Source organism: Podarcis liolepis (genome assembly GCF_965112155.1).
Source record: "Podarcis liolepis genome assembly, chromosome: 3".
NCBI classification, from domain to species: Eukaryota; Metazoa; Chordata; class Lepidosauria; order Squamata; family Lacertidae; genus Podarcis; species Podarcis liolepis.
The window spans coordinates 38,979,089-38,999,702 of NC_139557.1; the positions used below are offsets into that span (position 1 = coordinate 38,979,089).

Here is a 20,614-nt window from a genome sequence, read left to right on the forward strand (position 1 = left end):
GTAGCTAAAAGAATCCTATTTTCCCATTGGAACATTTACTGACCTATTTCTGCTGTGTTCTCTCGAGCAAACTGATGGAAAAATTGTGCAGTGTCAGTAACATGGCGAGAGTTTTTTTTAAAAACAAACCCGTAGTGATTACATCTAAGCCGAGCAAAAACAGATGCAACTCAGAGGTGATAAATAAAAAAAGCTTGGAGGTATGGGGAAACTTCCCTATGAAGAAAAACTGTTAAGAAAGAGGGTGGGTGTGCAATTAAAGAACTTCCACTTTTCTTCTTCTGATATTCCCCCCGCCCCTTTTAAATGTATTGTCTTTCTACAATTTCAGACTGGGTATCTTCACATACCCAGGACTGGTCTACTGTGCTGCCCCCTCCCTTTTCTGCACCTGCATCATCTTACCACCTCAGGATTTAACAGCTTCCTTGTGCTGCATGTGCAGATTAGGCAAGCAGCTTTAATATAAAGGGAGAACTGGGGTTAATGCTTTGTATATATTTAATGGATATTGAAAGTGATAGTTTTGCAGATGCAACATCAAAATGCAGGGAAGGATCTGAGAGGTTGTTTTTTTATTGCTTCTGCTTCTCAAAGAAAGAGAAGCGACCATAACATCGGACAGGTGTGTGTCTGTTTATAACGGTATGTGTTTATATATTATATACTGCAAGGTATCCCACATGATATCTATCCTCCGGATGTTTTGGACTACAACTCCCATCATCCATGGTTGGGACAGATGGAAATTGTAGTCCCAAGCCTTTAGGAGGGTGTGACATTGGCTAGCCCTGCTTTACAGCTAAAGGTGTTTCGTGTCAGTCTTTTGTTTCACCGATCCTAGGGTGCCACTGTTTTGGAGCAGCAAACACTGCTGTCGGAAGCTCAAGACCATGAAAAGCAAACCAAGTATTTATTCAGAATCTCCCCAGAGCATCCTTCAAAAAACATGGAAGCTAGGCCTCAGAGAGTCCATGAGTTGTGGACCATGGCCACTTCTTGACGGGCTTCGCCTTCTCAGCATTCCCACTAGGCCTCTGGCATGTCTGTCACAACCTCATTTACAGCAAATTCCCTTGACTGAAATCTCAAGAGAGGCACATCCAGTTTTTGTATAACTGTACTGTTTTTTCTTTTTTTAAAAAAAGGTTTATACTGCAATGAAAATGATCCTTCTTTCTCTGCAAGTAGTTTTTTTGGGGGGAGGGCAGTGATTTTGGGGGGAGAGCAGCCTAATTTGAGAGAAGTTATCAAGTTTGGAGAAACTTGCTGTCACATTATTTTTGGCATAAGGAGAAGAGCTAAACTTATTCTAGATAGGTAATTATGTTTGCCTAGAAATAGCAGAAATTCCAGGAATCGATGTTTTTGCTGGCCCTGTTCATACACACTATACTCTATGTAGTAAAATACTGGAAAAGAGAATTGCATGAACTTCTGAGAAGAAGAGTAACAGCAGAAAACAATTTCACTACAAACCATTCTCAGAAGTACAGAGTTTGGTTTTAACTGATACAAAATATTACCAATGAGATTTTACTATTCATCTGGGGAAATTATTTAGCACATAATAATCCCTAGATAGCCATAGATAGAGATATAAAACAGTGTTTTATTCTTCCTGCTACATGTGAAAAATACTATAATATACGTTTCAACCAAATCATAGGGGGTTTGTTTTAATAAAAAAGTTACTATATAGATTTGTGCATATGCAATATCTTTACAGCTGAATGAAAATTGCACTCTTAACTTTCGATAGTCCCATGTAACTGAGAGTGTGCTCCTATACACAAACTATGCTGAGAGGCAGAACAGCCACTGTTTCCTACACCAATTCAGCCTAGAAGGGGAGGGTAAAGCACACTATTGGAACATCCAAAGACAATATTAAAAGAGCAGGCATGCAACAGAGTATGGAAACACTTCCAAAGCCCAGAAATCAGGGGCTGCAACAGAAATGAACAGTGGGGGGCGTTGCTCCTTCCTTTCATGATTCCTAACAGAGAGACCACAGACCTACTTGCTACACTCATATGCAAAACATATACACAACCAAGCGATTAAAAGAATCCATAGTAATTGTAAAACACCAACAAAGATCTACAACTGTTCAAATAGAAGCAAAACTAATAAGCAGATATGACATCACATTATAGAGATAAAATACATTCTTAAAGAATAACCAGACAAGTTTTAACTTGATGAAACCGATATTCTGCTGATGAGTTATACTGACAAGGAGACAGGGATACTCTGGAACCTAAAAACAAATAAAATGCAAGAAATATATCATTAGGTGCAAGGCACAGAGGAGATTCGGATTTAATTGGAGTAGGCATCTTTCCCACCCGCTGTGGCTTTAGGGCAAAGGATACACCAAACTGAGCAACAAGTTACAAGGCAATGTTTTAACAATGTTTTAACATTCAACTTTTGAGAGCAAAATCAATGTTTTTTTAAAAAGAATATTTTCCTCAGTCTATTTTTAAGATAAATAACACAACTGCATTAAGCAATAGGAAGGAAGCCTTGTCAAATATTGATATTCTTTTTCAGCTAATGAAGTATAATACTTCTGAAACTAGATTTCAGTGTGAAAAAATGTTCATTTATGTTAAATAGGTGGTGTTATAAAAAGCTCAATAAAGGTCCAATTAAACATGAAATCAATTAGTAACAAATGTTCAGCTTAAAGAAAACAAATATTTGAGTCCACATCAAACCTGGAAACTAGGTTGGTTTCCGTCAGTATCAGAACTAAGCCTGCAATTCTATCCATGTCTACCCAGAAGTAAATCCTCCTGAATTCAGCGAGTGGCGCTGTGGGTTAAACCACAGAGCCTAGGACTTGCTGATCAGAAGGTTGGCGGTTCGAATCCCCACCGATGGGGTCAGCTCCCATTGCTCGGACCCAGCTCCTGCCAACCTAGCAGTTTGAAAGCATGTCAAAGTGCAAGTAGATAAATAGGTATTGCTCCGGCGGTAAGGTAAACGGCATTTCCGTGCGCTGCTCTGGTTCACCAGAAAGCAGCTTAGTCATGCTGGCCACATAACCCAGAAGCTGTATGCTGGCTCCCTCAGCCAGTAAAGTGAGATGAGCGCCGCAACCCTAGTCGTCCGCAATTGGACCAACGGTCAGGGGTCCCTTTACCTGGCGAGAGCCAGTGTGGTGTAGTGGTTAAGAGCGGTAGTCTCGTAATCTGGGGAACCGGGTTCGCGTCTCCGCTCCTCCACATGCAGCTGCTGGGTGACCTTGGGCTAGTCACACTTCTCTGAAGTCTCTCAGCCCCACTCACCTCACAGAGTGTTTGTTGTGGGGGAGGAAGGGAAAGGAGAATGTTAGCCGCTTTGAGACTCCTTAAAAAGGGAGTGAAAGGCGGGATATCAAATCCAAACTCTTCTTCTTCTTCTTCTACCTTTACCTCTAGGTAGCTGGCATTAGGACTGCAGCCTAACTGTCCAATCCTACAATCCACTGTACTAGCAAGTTGGTATTTAGGACTAGGACAAATTGTTGCTCCACCAATACAGTGGTACCTTGGTTCTTGAACCAATTGATGAACAAATCGGCTCCCAAACGCTGAAAACCCGGAAGTAAGTGTTCTGGTTTTGGAACGTTTTTCGGAAGCCGAATGTCCGACGCAGCTTCCGCTTGAGTGCAGGAAGTTCTTGCAGCCAATCAGAAGCTGCACCTTGGTTTTCAAATGGTTTCGGGGGTCAAATGGACTTCCGGAACGGATTAAGAAGCAAGGTTCCACTGTGTACTATTCTTCTGTTGTTACTGTGTTTGTTATTTTGCTACTTTTGAAGCTTTTTAGGACCATTGCCTACTGCACTTGTAAAATTCCAACAATGCTGGCAACTTGGCCAACACTGCAGAATTGCAAATCTTCACCTGCGTATAGTTTTTAACAAGTGACTCTCCTCTCCACTCCCTAATAATGAGTAACCAAGCAGAACTCTGCATAGCCTGGCTATGGGCACAAGAAGAAAACATACTCTGTTGAGGATTTTGTTGATTTCTTATATTGACGTTAACTGTACAAAACAAAGGGTAGGAACTGTGTACTGAAATGTACGAAAGTGGTAGAAAGGATATAGACACAAAGAGTAGTGGCTGCAGTCAGTGCTGGTCTTGAATGTGCCACAGCCGCCCACTTCAAACCATGAACCTCACTGAGTCACCATCTCGGTCTAAATTCCCTCACACAGCTGGTGTGATACTTACCTGTGTCATTTTACACCTGCCTGCTCAGAAGCAAACCCCATCGAATTAAATGATATTTGTTCCCAGGTAAATGTGTATGGAATCGCAGTCTAAATCAGTGCTCTGAGGTTTGCGGAGGGAAGGTAGCACACAGCTAAAATAAATACATGCATGTTGCATCTAATTGACATGCTAGCCTGACTTCTATGTGTGCTAATTAGATTTGGAATGAATTAGGCTGAGCAGGTAAGATGTTTTTCATCTGAAAAAGTAATCTGTGAAAATAAGGAGGAAATATGTGGCCAACGTCATGTTCTCCAAGTGTCTTCTAGTTACTGAAAAGCGTGGTTTTATCATTGTAGCTTACTGATGCCACCACCATGGTTTCAGTGTTTTGATTGGAATAGATTTAGCAGCCTTAGTACGTGTTTTTGTGGCAACTATTAGCCTATCTTAAATCTCTTCTGGTTGATGCAGATAATGTGGAACTTATTGGATTACATCACAAAGTCTGTGTACATTTCTTCTAACAGAAGTGTAAGATTCTCTGCCTCTCAGTGAAAGGCAGGGATACTTTTTAAAAGCAAATATATATTACAAACATCATTCTTAAATGAGTAAATAAATCTGAAGCAGTTATTTCAGAGAAGACCACTTTTAGCATCCTTTATAATAATAAAAAGGTGGCCTGTACACAGAATGTGCACAAATTGGGAATAGTGGATGAGTGGATGGCAGGACACACTGATTCTCTACATCTGAAGCAGAAGGAAAGATGTGTATGCATGACCACTTTAGTGGCACCGATTTTGACCAATGCAATATTGTATCAAAAACTGAGACATATAAGCACACTTGGGAGAAGTGTACAAGAAGTTCACTTGCAGAAATATGGTAGTTACGTTCCTTCATTTTGTGGGGTCTCAACCAAAGTGCTGTAGTGTTTTCCTATTCCCTTAACCGGAAAGCTTCAAAGATACAGCCAGCAGGGGCCTTTTTAGACTGGAAGTCTGTGAGCCCTTATCACTAATATCTGTAAATCATGGTGAGAGCCATTTTCAGCTGAAGACATGGGCAGCAATGCTAAAGCATTTAAAAATCAGGGGTGGCTAACCTGTGGATCTCCCAATATTGTTAAGTCTCCTTAGATATTCTATTAACGATAAAAAAGAAACTTTGAACAGAGGAGTCAGTATGAAATTAGGGTGTCTTGCTTGCTTTGTGCCCAGAAGGTCATCAGACTCTGGCTCTGGTGGTCTGCCAAGGATATTTAACTCCAGATTAAGGGAATGAGGTGTTAGCAGAGAACTCCCTGACAAGCAATGCTCTGCATGACTGTTAGCAGGACTTCCCAGTTGATTCTCAAAATGGGCGAGGAAGTGCTTTCTTTTAGGAACAAATGTGGCCTTTTCTCACATAAAATCTATCTGCTTTTTTAAAGGGGTGTGCACAACTAGTTAAACTGCTCTTTGGATCTAGGCTCATTAGCATATAGATTATTCAAAATCCTACACCGCCCTATCTATAGAATTTGTATAAAAGCTGAAGACTAAAAAAACCCCAGTAACATAAAACGGAACAGCAGGAATCCAAATGTGGTATCCCAAGGCACAAAACGCCCCACATCTACTGGTTGTTTTCTACAGTTTTGTTAGATATTCCCTTGTTCTAGTATCATAAGGGATGAAAACCTTTCTCTAATTCTTTCACACAATTTTAATTTTATATCATGTCCCACCTTTACTCGTGGTTCTTCTATAGTAAAAAGCTGCAAATATTGTAACTATTCCTCATAAGGGAGTTGCTCTAGCCTTTTGACCATTTTGGTGTTCTGATCCTTTCCCATTTCTACAAGATCTTTTCTGAGGTAACATGCACAGTATTCCAATTCGAACTGCACACCAGCTACAATGGATTATACAATAATATTTCTTATTAGTGCTCATTCGTGTAAGTATTCAAGCTCACCGAATACATGAACACACATTATAGCCTATTATAGTCCCAATTAATAGCCATTTCAATACAAAATTAAGTACAGTGGTACCTCGTGTAAAGTACTTAATTCGTTCCGGAGGTCTGTTCTTAACCTGAAACTGTTCTTAACCTGAAGCAGCACTTTAGCTAATGGGGCCTCCTGCTGCCGCCGCACCGCCAGAGCCCGATTTCTGTTCTTATCCTGAAACAAAGTTCTTAACCTGAAGCACTATTTCTGGGTTAGCGGAGTTTGTAACCTGAAGCGTATGTAACCTGAGGTACCACTGTACACCTATGCTCATTGAAATGGAGGTGCTTGGATTTGCCTAACTGCATAAAACGCAGCTGTAAACTGCGTTGAATGTGCCATTCAAAGGCACATTGTATTTACTAATGTGATTTCATTCAAGTCAGTAAAGTAGATTTATAGTGCAATCCACTGACTTACTTCCAGGTAAACTGTGTAATTGGCTGCAGCCGTAGTCTGAAATCCTGAATAAACTTACTAGGGAGTAAGGCCCATTGAACACAGCACAACTTACATTCAACAGAGCAGGATTTCACTGTTGGGTTTTAATTCCTGGGTTCTTCCAGTCCCTTTCCTGAAACTGACAAATAGCGTGCAACTTAACTGACACACCACCTGAATGACCCATTTTAAAAGAAGCTCCAATAGGTCTTTAAATAAACTAGCATAGATTTAAAATATGCCCAAATTGTCTCTGCTAGAGTAAGTCAGTACACCATCTCCCCTGGAAGGAAAATAAAAGCAAGAAGGCAAGGCAGGTTTTATTGTAGCATGGGAGAAAATAGTTCACACAATAACTTGACCTACTTCACATTCTCTTTATCAGCTGTTCTTTGTATTGCAATACTGGAGGCTAGAACACATACTACCCATTTCCCTTCCACTATCCTAATTTTGTTTTACTGCTAAATGCAGAAAGTGCTCTGCCAGGATAGAATCACGAAAGACAGATGAGAAAGGACTCCTGTGGTGAAAAGGCATTGTAGATTTTTTAGCTGCATGATTCCCAACAGTGAAGTTTGAAAAATTTAAACGCAGAAAAATGGAACAACTACAACTCACATCAAAGCTCCCACACAAAATTCACTTTCTTGTTTAGATAAAAACCAACAACTTTATGTACAGTATAGACTTTAGAATGATTATCCAATATTGTGATATTTTGTCTAATAGTTCTGATGTTGTAATAGGGAGGAGAAGAGCTATCCAGTAGATTTAAGTGGTATTAACCACGACCAAGCTGAATGAAATCTACTTCTAATAATTATACACAAACAAGTATCAAAGCAACGTCAATTACAACTGTGCAGGGCCACTATATACATCACAATTATGAAAAACAGCTCTCCAAATACTGTAGATAGCACGTGCAACGTGCATTAAACACACAATGATGTGAAGTGCAAAAAAAATATAGCCAGTGTTACAAACTTAATATAAATACAATAAGTACACAACTTCTGTGCATTTAACTTGCATGCATTCGGCTTTATGCATGTGGCCAAAAAATAAAAATAAATTAAAAAGCACAGAAAAGAGGCATGATTCCTGGAAAAATGACTTTAGCAGTCCGCCATTGAACCCAATGTGTTTTGACTATATGCTATTAGTACACATAACTGATAGCTGTTTCACTGCTAAAAAACATTACAGGACATTAACCTACACTGGGTGATATCCAACTTTCACCAATTCCCTCTTTGCACATTTGCCCCTTGGGCCCACCCCCAATCTGTTACAGTATGTTAGGGGGCACTTCAAAACAGCATGGTTTTTGTGTTTATTTGGTAGCTGACAACTGAAGCTAAAGGACCTTACATTTGCAGCTCCCTGTGCTGTAGTGAGTAGAAAGGAGCAACTATTCTTTAAAAACTTTATTTAAGTATTCAACCATGCGGTGTTATTGTTTTTTACAGGAGTGAACAAACAAATCAAACCAGAGCAAAATAGCAGTACCTTGGGTTACATACGCTTCAGGTTACATACGCTTCAGGTTACACACTCCGCTAACCCAGAAATAGTAAATATATAAATATATATTTATTTCCAATAAATTTAAAAGTTGGAGCAACTAAATTTTGATTTGCGAAAGCTTCTTGGGTTTGTATATTAATCTAGATCAGTGTTTCCCAACCGGTGTGCCGCGGCACACTACTGTGCCGTGAGACACCGGCTGGTGTGCCGTGGGAGGGAGGCGGGCGAGTCGGGCGGCGAGAGGCGGCGGCGGCGGCGGCGAGGATCCGCGTCGAGCCGGGGGCAGCTCCGCGGTGGTGGTGCCGGGCGGCGGGGCAGCTCGCGCAAAAGGGAGGAGCGCGAGACAGCGGAGGAGGAGGAGGCCGGCATGTCCGGGCAGCAGCAGCAACAGCAGCAGCAGCAACTCCCGGCGACGGCTCCTCCTCCGCCCGCCGCCGCCGCCGCCTCAGCTGCCCTCGCTCTGCTGCCTCCTCCCACCCCGGCAAGGGGAAGGGAAAAAACGTTCACTTTTGTGCGTCCCCCCCCCACCGCGTGACGCTGCGCGCTGACGTCACGGGGCGGGGCTTTAATGGTGGTGTGCCGCGAGATTTTTTTCCGGTAAGCAGGTGTGCCGTTGCCCAAAAACGTTTGAGAAACACTGATCTAGATGACATTCACAAATTATTTAATTGATACACACAATTGATGGGCATAATGACTCAGTGGTGTTTCTTCATATATGAAAACTGGATATGACTTCACAACAGATTAATAGTTTATGATGAGGATTTAATTGAAACAGATTTTGCTGCCTATCCATCCTCATATTTAATTATGCATCTTTCTTTTCACTGATGGCATAATTAACAATATGAATCTACAGTTATTCTAAAGCACTTTTTAACCAATGAATCTACTCTTATCAATTATGAATGTGTATATTCAATTTTAAAACTGGCAATTTGTTTATGTTTTACATCATTTTGCGTTAAATGTTGCATGTATTGTCTATTTTAGGGGCTGAGAACATAAAAGAGTCCTGCTGGATCAGGCCAAAGGCTAATCTAGTCTAAGCACTCCGTTTTCACAGCAGCCAACCAGATTAACCATTGTGACATTTATCATTTCTATTATTTATTTTATTTATTTCATAAAATGTATACACTGCTTGATTGTAAAAAAACCCAAAAAACTCAAGGCAGTTTTCAAAAGGCAAAACAATTTATATTTATTTATTTAGAAAAGTTATAGTTTCATTTGCTTCTTCTGAATTTTTCGGTTTATTGTAACAGATTAAAATATTTTTTCTGATAGTTTGCACAGACAATGCTTGTTATTGGACAACTAAAGAACGAAGTGAATGACTAAATTAAAATTGTATACTGCTCTGCACAATTCCCAGGGCTGGGAATCAAGCAGGCGGCCTGTTTTAAATGAGATTGCACTCCCTTGGGTACGTACTCCTAAACTCCATATTGTTACTGGAAACCCAGGGGTAAGTCCAGCTGCTGTAAATCATGCTCTAGTAATCTCCTGTATAAAACTATTGCAATGTGCTCTGAAGATGGTTCAGAGGTTGCAGGTGGTACAAAAGGCAGTACCTCGGAATCTTGTTGGGTTTTATGCCTAGAGACCAGATAATATTTGGTCCTCAAAGATTGGCACAGGCTTATTATTATTATTATTATTATTATTATTATTATTCCCCACCTTTTCCCCTGAAGGGTACCTCAAAGCGGCTTGCAGATAAAACAGGAACAGCTATTTACTACTGACCTAATTTTGGTTTGGACATACTGTATAAAATCCTAAACGGCTTGGGATATGATTGCCAGAGGGAGCCCCTCTCTCTATACTTGTGCCTTCAGATCTGCTGGGGAGTTCCAGTGCAAAATGAAGTCTGAGAGCTGATGACCAGTTGGAGGAATGTCTCAGCCCAGTGCACTGGTTGTGGAACACACTTTCTCCAGAGGTTTGGCTGGCAACAACATTGTTTAGCTCGAGGCTCCAGTTGAACAATCACCTCCTTGTCAGCCCCTTTAAAGGTGAGGTTCAGGCTTGTGTATTAGGAAACGGACAGATTGCTGATGATCTTACTGTGCTTTATGTTTATTGTTTTGGGTTTTTGTTGCTGCCCTAGGGTCTTATGTCAAAGAGCAGCATAGAAATTACAGTGGTACCTCTGGTTGCGAACGGGATCCGTTCCGGAGCCCCGTTCACATCATGAGCAGAACGCAACCCATGTCTGTACGTGCCACGATTCGCCGCTTCTGCATATGCATGTGACATCATTCTGAGCGTCTGCGCATGCGGTGAAACCCAGAAGTAACCCATTCCGTTACTTCCGGGTTGCCACGGGACGCAACTTGAAAAGACGCAACCTGAACCGAACGTAACAAGAGGTATGACTGTATAGTCTATATACAGTAATTGACCTTTTTTAATTTTTTCTTTATCCTGGAACATCCAAGAGTGTCTATAGTTACCATATTAAAGGGAGAAATCAAGTGACAGCAACAACCAAACAGCACAAATATCTATAAAAACTTTTTAAAGTGGAAACCAGGTCAATTCTTGAACCTTCATGAAATATTTGACTGTCTTCAAATAAAATGTCGTCAAATGACCAGCACTCACACTCAGCCCTGGTTGTTTGCAATAGTTGTGCATCATTCCACGCGAGGGAAGAGGAATGTCCAGCACAAGAAACGATATGCCAGAAAGCAAACCAATGTATATGTACTGTAATATATACAGCGCAGGAATGCTTCCAACAGCAAGTGAGTGACTCAGCCGTAATACTATGGCTTTGATCCAGAGATGTCTTAGGCGGATGATCAAGCACTTCCACAAGACAGCATCCTGAATTCCTCCCATTCTCCCATCCTGCTGGAGCCCATTGTGCCCCATCCCCCTCTCTGGAGCGGCTCTGTTAAGACGTAGTTGTGGGGGAGGTAGGGGTAAAGGAGCCAGGAAAGCCCCACCACATGAGTGGCGTTCCATTCTTTTATAATCTGGATTCAAACCACTAGTGTAGCTGAGGGGCATACTGGATGGCAACTTAATGCAGGGGCAGCACTTACCACAGTGCCTGCAGTGTACCCAAGCCATGTGTCTTACTGTTTGAAAGTGCCATACAGTGGTACCTCTGGTTACGTACTTAATTCATTCCAGAGATCCATTCTTAACCTGAAACTGTTCTTAACCTGAAGCACCACTTTAGCTAATGGGGCCTCCTGCTGCTGCTGCGCCGCCAGAGCACGATTTCTGTTCTCATCCTGAAGCAGTTCTTAACCCGAGGTACTATTTCTGGGTTAGTGGAGTCTGTAACCTGAAGCGTATGTAACCTGAACCATATGTAACCCGGGGTGCCACTGTAATGAATTTCACATCACTTCTAGCTCCCCTCCCCGCCCCCGTATTAGCTACAGCACTATACCCAGGCACAATATGCACAGGTATTTTAGAAAAGAAGAAGCAATTGCCACTACAGTATTCACATAAAACTCAAAGATCAAACACAGGGGAAGCTACTGTATTAATATGACAAAACCACAAAATAATCAAAACAATGAGAATAATTCAAAGGCATTCCAAAGTGAATCACTACCATCAAGTCCCTAACTTTTACCATCTTTTCCCCCCCAAAATCAACAAAAGACATCCTGTTAAGCTGCTCCCATCCATATTGTTCAGCGTTATTTTTGTTATATTACTCCCAAAAAATCTATTTATAGTTGAGAATACCTAGTTTTATTTCACACTGGCCATGACAATTATTTTCAACAAAAGGCCTACATGCCACCATAGCTTTTCACACATATTATTTCAGTCTGAGCAGTCCAACTTGGGTTGCTCTTTTTATTCAACCTATTATTCACAACTCAGTCATGCCACAATTCACTAGGGGGTCTCAGACAAACCACTAGCTCTTAGCTTTCATTTTTCCATCTGTAAATACTGAGATATAATATCTAGCTACTTTACACAGTGGGTTTCAGAATTACTGGAATAGTATACAGTATGTGATATGGTTTGAATACAGTACTCTAAAGTGCAATGTAGCTACCCATATTCTCTATTGTAACTAGTTATATGACTTCTCTTGCATCAAATAGAATGGGTCTGTACAACAAAACCACCCATGAAGGAAAATTCTGTGTTTACAAGCCACCTGTAGGGCTAAGAATATGTATGCTAGAACTTGTTTCTGACAAGGCAGTGCTTAAGCATTCTCATTTGCAAAAATTCTTATGGCGAAACCCTTATCAGCTTCTCAAGTTTTTGCTTGTTTTTTCTGGTGCTACATCTTGATTAGAAGGGAAAGGTAGATTGTTGGTTGCGTGTGGTTTATTGGGAGAGAACATTCCTAAATCCTTAAAAAAACATCTTACTGGAGAGAACCCTTTCAAGTGTGACTTGGACTCTTGCTCCCGAGATTACTTTCTTGCGGTATCTAATCTGCCTGACCCTTTTGAACATTTAGAGAATATTTTTGAGAATTTACCTTCTCCTTCCTATATCGCGCCTGTGACTCACGCGGTGATCTTGCTGCTTTGCACTGCCCTTCCTTTTTTTTTTTTTTTTTTTTTTTTTTTTTGCTTTCTGGGAATGTTCATGCCTTGTGCAATTAAAAGTATCTGCTGAGAAGGCACTTTGCAGAGAGACTTTTCGAGGGCCGGCTTGCGCTGCAAAAGAAGCCAGTAGGTGGTGTGACTTGGCCTAACTGCGCTGCGGCTGCTTGCAAGAACTCTTGAAGCCCCTGCACAGGTTCACTGGTCCTTCCAAGGAAAATTTGCATGCAGGCAAGACCTCCGATGAGAAAAACCCGGGGGCCAGGCAGGTGAAGGGAGGAGGAGGAGGAGGAAGAAGAAAAAGAGGCGATCATCTTTCCGCTTTCTGTTTGGCCGGAGACCAAGTAAGGGAGAACGACAAGGCGACAAGTAGCAGTCGCGGCAATCCCCAAATGTGCCTCGAGGGACAGTTTGCATTTGCTCTTCTTGTTGTTGTTTTCTCCACCCTCCCACTTATTTGCTTTTTGTTTGTTTGTTTGCCTGCCGGTGGGGGTGGGAGCAGCAGAGCAGCAGCAGCCCGCCGACCCACACTGTGTGTAGCCCAGCCGGTGCCTCGCACACAGCAGCAGCAGGGGGAGCTGGAGCTGGGAAGGGAGCAGCCAGCCAGCCAGCAAGCAAGCAGCGGCAGGCGCAGCAGCAGGAGGAGGATCTTAGAGCTAAGATCTCCAGGAAAGCGGGAGCGGCTGTAGGGAATCTCGGAGATCAAGCGCCGCCACAGTCAGAGGAGAGCCCTCGAGGAGGATGCCGCAGTCGCCCTTCCTCCCTGCCTAACTCCCTGCCAGCCCTCGCCAGCGGCGGCCGCCTCCTCCTCTCACTGCCCGCGCTGCCTTGCTTGCTTGCGAGTAGGAAGCAGCGGCGGCGGTCGGTCGGTCGGTCGCGGTGTTGGTGGTGGCCGCCGGCGGAATCTACTTGCTCCTAGCCGCTTTTCCCAGGCGAGAGCAACAGCAGCGGCAGGAGGAAGAGGAGGAGGGCGCGCGCGGTCGGAACGCGGGCCGCCCTGCCGGCCGAGCGGGGCGCCGGCGTCGGATGCCTGCGTTACGCCACTCCGGGGCTTCTGTTGAGGCCTGGGCTCCTCTGGAAGCGGCGGCAGCGGATAGGAGCGTCGAGTCGGGAGGAGGAGGTGGTGGTGGTGCCGGCAGTGAGAGGACCGACAGGTAGTCGCCTCTCCCTGGGGGAGGCCGGTGTCCGGTGCTGCTGCTGCTGCTCCTTTCCCTCAGGTGAGTCGGCGGGGCTTGTGAATTAGGTGTCTGTGTGGAGAGAAAACCTGCGACGGACCAGGGCGTCGTTGGAGCTGAGGTGGATGTTTCCTGCGCCTCTTAGAAGGTGAACAGGAAGGGGAGCAGCTGGGAAAGATGTGTGGAGCGTTTAGAAGCCTCATTAAAAATAAATAAATGTAAAAAGCACTTCCTTTTTACTCCAAGCAGAAGTGAGCGTCTCTGTGTGAAAGAGTGAGTGTGTGTGTGTGTTTTCGTTTTCTCTCCGGAGTCAGTCCGGCCCAATCCAGTCTTATCCCACTCCAATCGAATCCTCTTTAGTTTGGTTGAAAGCCTCAGCTAGAAGGGAGCCAGTAAACCCTGGCAATTCGTGTGTTTCGTTTTACCTTTCTCTTTTTCTGTTTGTGCTCTATTTTTAAACGTCGCGAGAAACCAGGAAACTTGTCCTATTTCTCTAACAGGTTCCCCACGCATCCTGCGTGAATTCTAGGGTACCAGGGTGTTCCTTGGGTGTGTGTGTGTTTTATTGGGGGGGGAGAGTTGTCCTATTTTAAATAACTTACACATTGTTGTTGTTTAGTAGTTTAGTCATGTCTGACTCAACTTACACATACCTCTCTATAATTCAGCAGGGCGACCATGACTGAGAACCATTTGTGTCATTTTATATTAAAAATCAAACCTTAGTCTTGTTTTTGTTCAGTGATATCACCAAGGCATTTTGACCTTGGATGTACATTTCTTTATTAGTTCATTAATCTAAAGGAGTAGGAGAGGCATGGCCGCTTCATTCATTGTACTGTAGCCAAGTACAACTTTACTAAGTGTTACCGGTGATTATAACACTTCATGCTGTTCTACCACTTTTTCCTCCCTCCAGGGCCCTCAAGTATGTCTTTCTATCAATGCAAATTCCTAACATTCCTAATGTAATATGGTGTCCTTGGTTTAACTCTCGAAGCTACCCGATACCTCATAAAAATAAGTCAAGCTTTTTGCTGGTATGTAAATCTTTTTAGGGGCTGTACACGAAGTCTTTGCCAAGTCCATATGGACTACATTAGTTAATGGACTGCAAAAACTTCACTTGGGTGTACTTAATAATATTAAGTTGGCCCCCTTGTTTTAACTACTAAAGCATATTCTCGTTTAGAACATGAAGTACATAATGGAATAATCCCATACACAAGAAGCTGTCATAAAGGAAGATGGTGTAAGTTTAAGCCAGTGTAAAGTTACACCAGATCCAATCTCCATTTAGCAATGGAACTACTTCTAGCTAAGCCAGCCTAAGACTGGCAGAGGGAAAATAAGCCTTGGAAATAGTGTTTGACCTATACTACGTTGCCAGATCTTGCACCAAGCTGAACAGGAATAGGATCCAGCCTCAGTCCTCCTACTTTGGACCCATGCCTGGAAAACCCCTTCTTCTAGGGCTTATGCAGGCTTAAGATATGCCAAGCTTGCCTTGGCTCAGTCACCTGGTTCCTGGCTGAGCCAGGATAAGGGGGATACTCTGGCATAAATATTGCTGAGCAAAGGATGGGGGAGTTGATTTAGTGGGTTAGGATCTAGCAGATCTCTGGCTGAAGTAGGAAGTTCTCAAAAGGCTATGATGATTTGAGAACTTCCTACTTCAGCCAGAGATCTGCTAGATCCTAACCCACTCATCCTGGTAGATCTTGCTTTAGAATTTCTATGTACTGTAGGCAGCTGCTTTGTACTGAGTCAGACCTTTGGTCCTTCCAGGCTGTCACTAATTTCAAGTGAGATTCAATTGCATACCAGCAAATCCGGGTTGTACCATTAAAATCCATTTGACACACTTGCTCAACAGACTCACCCCGTCCATTGGTAAGTGGTGGGGAAATGCCCTGGGAAGTGTGGAATAACAATTGCTTGAAGCACTCATATAACCTCCCTGCAAACAAATCAGAATGAATACTCAATAAACAGATCATCTGGAAGCAACCCTAGTTCAGTATTAGCTGTGCTGCCTGGTAGCAGCTCTCCAGGGTTTCAGACAAGCATCTTTCCTGGCCCTACCTAGAGATGCTAGGAATTAAACAGGGATCTCCTACATGCAGTGTAAGTGCTCTACCACTGATCTACTACGGACCCTTTCTCTTTCTTTTTATACATTACCTGTTTTCCTAAAGAGTACACATGTGCCAATTGGATAAGCAACAGTAGCTGTATGTTAATCAAAATCCAACTGTATTTTGGAGTTTTTTATGGCTACCTTTGTTTTTTTTTTAATTGTTTCTTAACCATTGATATATCCACCCTAGCACATAAGCTGCACAAAATGAATGCTTGTGCAAAGCATTATTTATTTTGTGTGGCCTATGTTAAGGTTACCAGATTGTTTTCAATGAATCCGGGGACACTTTTCAACTTCAATGGATTTTATATGGGGACTGATTTGTAAATCCGGGGACTGTCCCCGGGAAATGGGGACGTCTGGTAACCTTAGCCTATGTGCCATATATAGCACATGGATAAACAAAGATGGGAAGTGCTCAGAGGCTAAGGCTGTTAGCAGGTGACATTTTATTCTAGAACTAGTCCATAAGAACAGAAATCCAGAATCCACTGTTGGACCATAAATTCAGTATAACCCACCAAAATGTTATGAAACTGTCAAATTTTTAAGTTCTCTGCATCTCTTCCTCAGGCAAGATATTATGCAAATTGGAGTAGGGAATTGAGAAAAGAAAGAAAAAAGTACAAAAAGTAGTCTGGATGTTGTAGCCATGGGGCCACCTTGTAAACTCAGTTCCCAGATGGTATTGTGGTCTGAAATAAAACCTATAGAGGTGCTACAAATATCAGATTACACACATAGTATTCTGGGATAAAGGAACAATGGCCGTCCCATATTTCTCGGAAGTTAAAGTCTGGTTTGTAATTCAGATTGTCCAAAGCATTAAATGAAACACACAAGTTTATGGGTAGGCAGAGTGTGGAAATTTTTTAATTTAGTAAAGGTGGGTATTGCCGTATTTTTTGCCCCATAGGATGCACTGGCCCATAGGGCGCACCTAGTTTTTTTGGGGGGGATGCTTCAGGATGCAGGCAGCTCTCCGCAAGCCGTGGGAGCCCGGTGGGAACTCCCACGGGCTCCCAAGGTTTGCAGATAGCTTCCTGAACCTGGAGAGCGAGAGGGGTCGGTGCGCACTGACCCCTCTCGCTCTCCAGGCTTCAGCGAAAGCCTGCATTCGCCCCATAGGACGCACACACATTTCCCCTTCATTTTTGGAGGGGGAAAAGTGCGTCCTATAGGGCGAAAAATATGGTACTTCCGGTTAGCTTGCTTAAGTATATGAAGTGTCTCATGTGTCTCTTGAAAAATAGAACGTGGTTTAAAAGGAAAGTGGAACTCAGTGCAAGCAAACCTAATGCCCATATTTACAGAGATGGTCTGGGAATAAAGCGAAGCTATATTTTTTATGTCTGAACTTGCTATTTGGTGCACCTGATTTGCAAATTGCCACCAGATTAGTACCTGAAATCATGGCTGATTTGCAAACCATAGTTTTAGCATAGTAAAGTTTGGTGTATTCAAATTTATGTGCTATACTTTAGGGTGTTCTGCTGTCAGAGTCTACTGTTTGGGATAGCATCTGGAATTATTGGGGGAGGAAAGGGGGAAATGACACAAACCATGTTTTGGCTTTGGTCATAATTTACTTTTAAGAGAATATATTTTGATTTAAACCCATAAGTCAAACACGAGTTTCAAAGGCTCCTTTTCTAGGTAACAGATAAAACTATGGCAATGCTTTTCTTTTTTACATCTATGGTTAAGTATTGTAAATTAAAAAATAAGCTATATATTATAAATGTTTTGGGAATGTATCTTTCTCCTTTAACAATTATATGATTCCATATCAATCATGTACTTGTCTATTTTGATTTTTGAATTTGTTGGTAGTTTTAAAATTGTTTATAGAGTTTTTTTAACGATTAAGTGCTATATATACTTTGATGGCGATTTTAAAAAAAGAATTATTTTGAGTGAGGTGGGACTTGATCTGTACACAACTCCCAACTTGAATATTATTGTAGTATGTACTTGAAGCTTTTTCTGTCCATTTCTAAAAAGTTTTTAAATATAATTTTAAGCTTTAGTTTAGTTGATTTAAGCAATTGGTTTCCAGTTTGTGATTTATGGAATCCTGGGCATTCCATATCAGGGATTCTCCCACAAAACAAAACAAACAAAATCAGCAGTAGACAAGCTGCTCTGCAAAACAATGTGTCCTCCTTTTCCAATATTCCCATTGCAATGTATAGCTTCTGAAGAGAGCTGGATGTGTTCTGAATAGTGTACTCAGTTTGTGAAGGGGAATGGCAAAACACAATAGGCAGAAACTGAATGTGCTCCCTAAAACATAACACAAAATCCTATTGAGTGCTTTGGGGTTATGTGACAAGGGTTCCTTGGCAAAGGCGTTTGGAAAAGGGTTCCCTGAAGTTAGAATATTTGGAAACCACGCCTTCCATGTTCACAAAAGAGTTGGCCTATCAGAATACTCTATATATTTTCAGGGAAAACTGATGCAAAAGCTCTCGTTGACTTCTCTAGAGGCTTAACCTTCGGTTAATAATGTGCAGAAGGGTATATTTGGAAATTCAATTTGTATTTAATTTAATAAAGTTTAGGATTTTTTTTCAGAATACATTTCTATTACTTGGGAGATTTTTTCAAAACAAAACAAAACCCCAACAACCCTACTGTATTCTGTTTCTAGTTTATAATGGGCTGCAAGGGTAAAGTATGAAGAATGGACTTTTTAACAATTTATTCATAAGAACATAAGAAAAAGCCCTGCTGGAGGAAAGCCATCTACTCCAGCATCCCGCTTCCTACAGTGACTAACCAGACTCCTATGAGAAACCTGTAAGCAATACATGGGTGCAGTACCCCACTGTTTAATGATAGGTGTGCTTCTATTTTAATAGGTCAGTTTAATCAGCTTCACTGTGCTTCCTATTTAACAAGTCAATTGATATGTGCTTGTATAGGTAGGAAACAGAATCAGTTGGTAGCGACACAACCTGTTTTAGTCTAATTTATTGAGATTTTTAACCTTCACTTTGTTTTTAAAATACAGTTATAAATCTTTAGTGATAATCTTACTGCTTTATCTTTTTTGTAACCCCCTTTGAGGTTTTTTCTACCCACCCTCTCTCTCTCTCTCTCTCTCTCTCTCTCTCTGTCTCTCTCTCTCTAACTAAATGAGGATTTTGAGGGTGTGCGGCTCCCTGCCCCATGTACTATTAGGTCAGAACAGTGTGTTACAGGCAACATGGGAAAACTTTAGCTAACTATGGTCACTTTTCTGCAGATGTCATTTGATGGGGGATAAAGTTGCTTCCTTGTTTTTATATCCTTTTATATCCCTTCTTTAACTTCTTTGCCTGTTTTGTTCAACCACAACAGAATCTTTGAATGGTCATCGTGCAGAGTCACATTATTTTGTGCAAGAGCTTAATTAAGATAGCCAAGAAGGTTGGAGCTATTTGTGCCATTTCAATGAAACTGAGGATAAATCTGCTTAAACAGCTTTCTTTTCAGATGGTTATTGGAGCATTTTGCAGTCCTCCTACCACCTTTTTCTTTTATTAGTCTTAATTTGGTCACTTTTAGTGACTAATACTGTAGAAAATACCGATTTCCCAATTCAGGGTTGATTTTTCAGCACATAGACCTTTTTAATCTTAAACAGGCATTATGCTGCAGTCTGAAGAAAGAATGGGCAATATAGTCTGCCTATTTCCCAGAGCCAAGTATTGATACTGAATTTGGAGCCAGCATAATCCACTTGGATCAGAAATGCCATCTAAATGCCATTTCAAGATTTTTAAATTACATTTTATTTTCTGCTGAGCTGTATGCTTTCCATGGGGCACAGGAAAGGGGATGGAATTATACCTTAGAATAATATGCTGTTTGTAACAAAGCATTTATCAGAGGTCTTGTATCTATAGCTATAGCTGGAGCTAATATTCCTGTGCCTTCAGGCCAGTCCAGATCCCAAATCCACAGTTAAATAATAGTTTAGCTTGCCAAATTAAGCTGTATTTCCTATATGAGGCCACTGGGAAACACTAGTAAAAACTGCTTGCCACTTTGCAGCAAGTGAAGGCGAGGAGGTAGGAGAACTATATCTGGTTTGTTCAGTGCAGTGTAATAGTGCACTGTAATACAGTGTGAGTGTAATACAATTAATGGAAACCGTTAATTTCAAACCAACTTTAAGCCATAGTTTGAAATCTTGGTTTGTGGCTAATCCATAACACATGGTATAGGTATTCAGATAAAAAGTTAACTACAACTAATAAATACATTTAGCTTAAACATGGCATATTATGCATTACAGTATTTGCTGACAAGTAACATATTTGCAACTTTGATGCACCCCTTACAAGTGTGTAGGGGGGTATCCTGTGAAAAGTTAATGGGGAACAGGACACCCCTACCCCTTATCCTTTCAGCAGTAAAAAAAAAAAAGCCTTTAATGTCCTATATATTGTGTGCTAGATGGATGTAAACATTGCAGAACCTGAACATTTGTTGTGTATATAATTGCAGTGTATTAACTGGTTGCTTTTTCAAACCATTCCAAAGACATCAGCTGCTTTCCATATA

The 20,614-nt window shown here is 41.7% G+C and overlaps 2 protein-coding genes across 7 annotated transcripts in view; one reads left to right on the forward strand and one right to left on the reverse strand.

The window, feature by feature from the left end:
• The window catches only part of COL9A1 (collagen type IX alpha 1 chain), a 90,959-nt gene extending 78,230 nt beyond the window's left edge, over positions 1-12,729 (reverse strand). Inside the window, exon 1 of the mRNA XM_083497367.1 lies at positions 12,676-12,729. The gene's annotated coding sequence lies outside the window, so the exon portion shown is untranslated. The remainder of the gene's footprint in view (positions 1-12,675) is intronic.
• A 26-nt stretch (positions 12,730-12,755) lies between these two features.
• Positions 12,756-20,614, forward strand: part of FAM135A (family with sequence similarity 135 member A) — a 52,736-nt gene continuing 44,877 nt past the window's right edge. For 3 of the 6 annotated variants that reach the window (XR_014524629.1, XM_083497331.1, XM_083497334.1), the window contains exon 1: positions 12,756-13,959. The gene's annotated coding sequence lies outside the window, so the exon portion shown is untranslated. Of the gene's footprint in view, positions 14,066-15,693; positions 15,811-20,614 lie in introns of those variants that run through there. The other 3 variants (XM_083497335.1, XM_083497332.1, XM_083497333.1) reach the window with 3 other exon arrangements.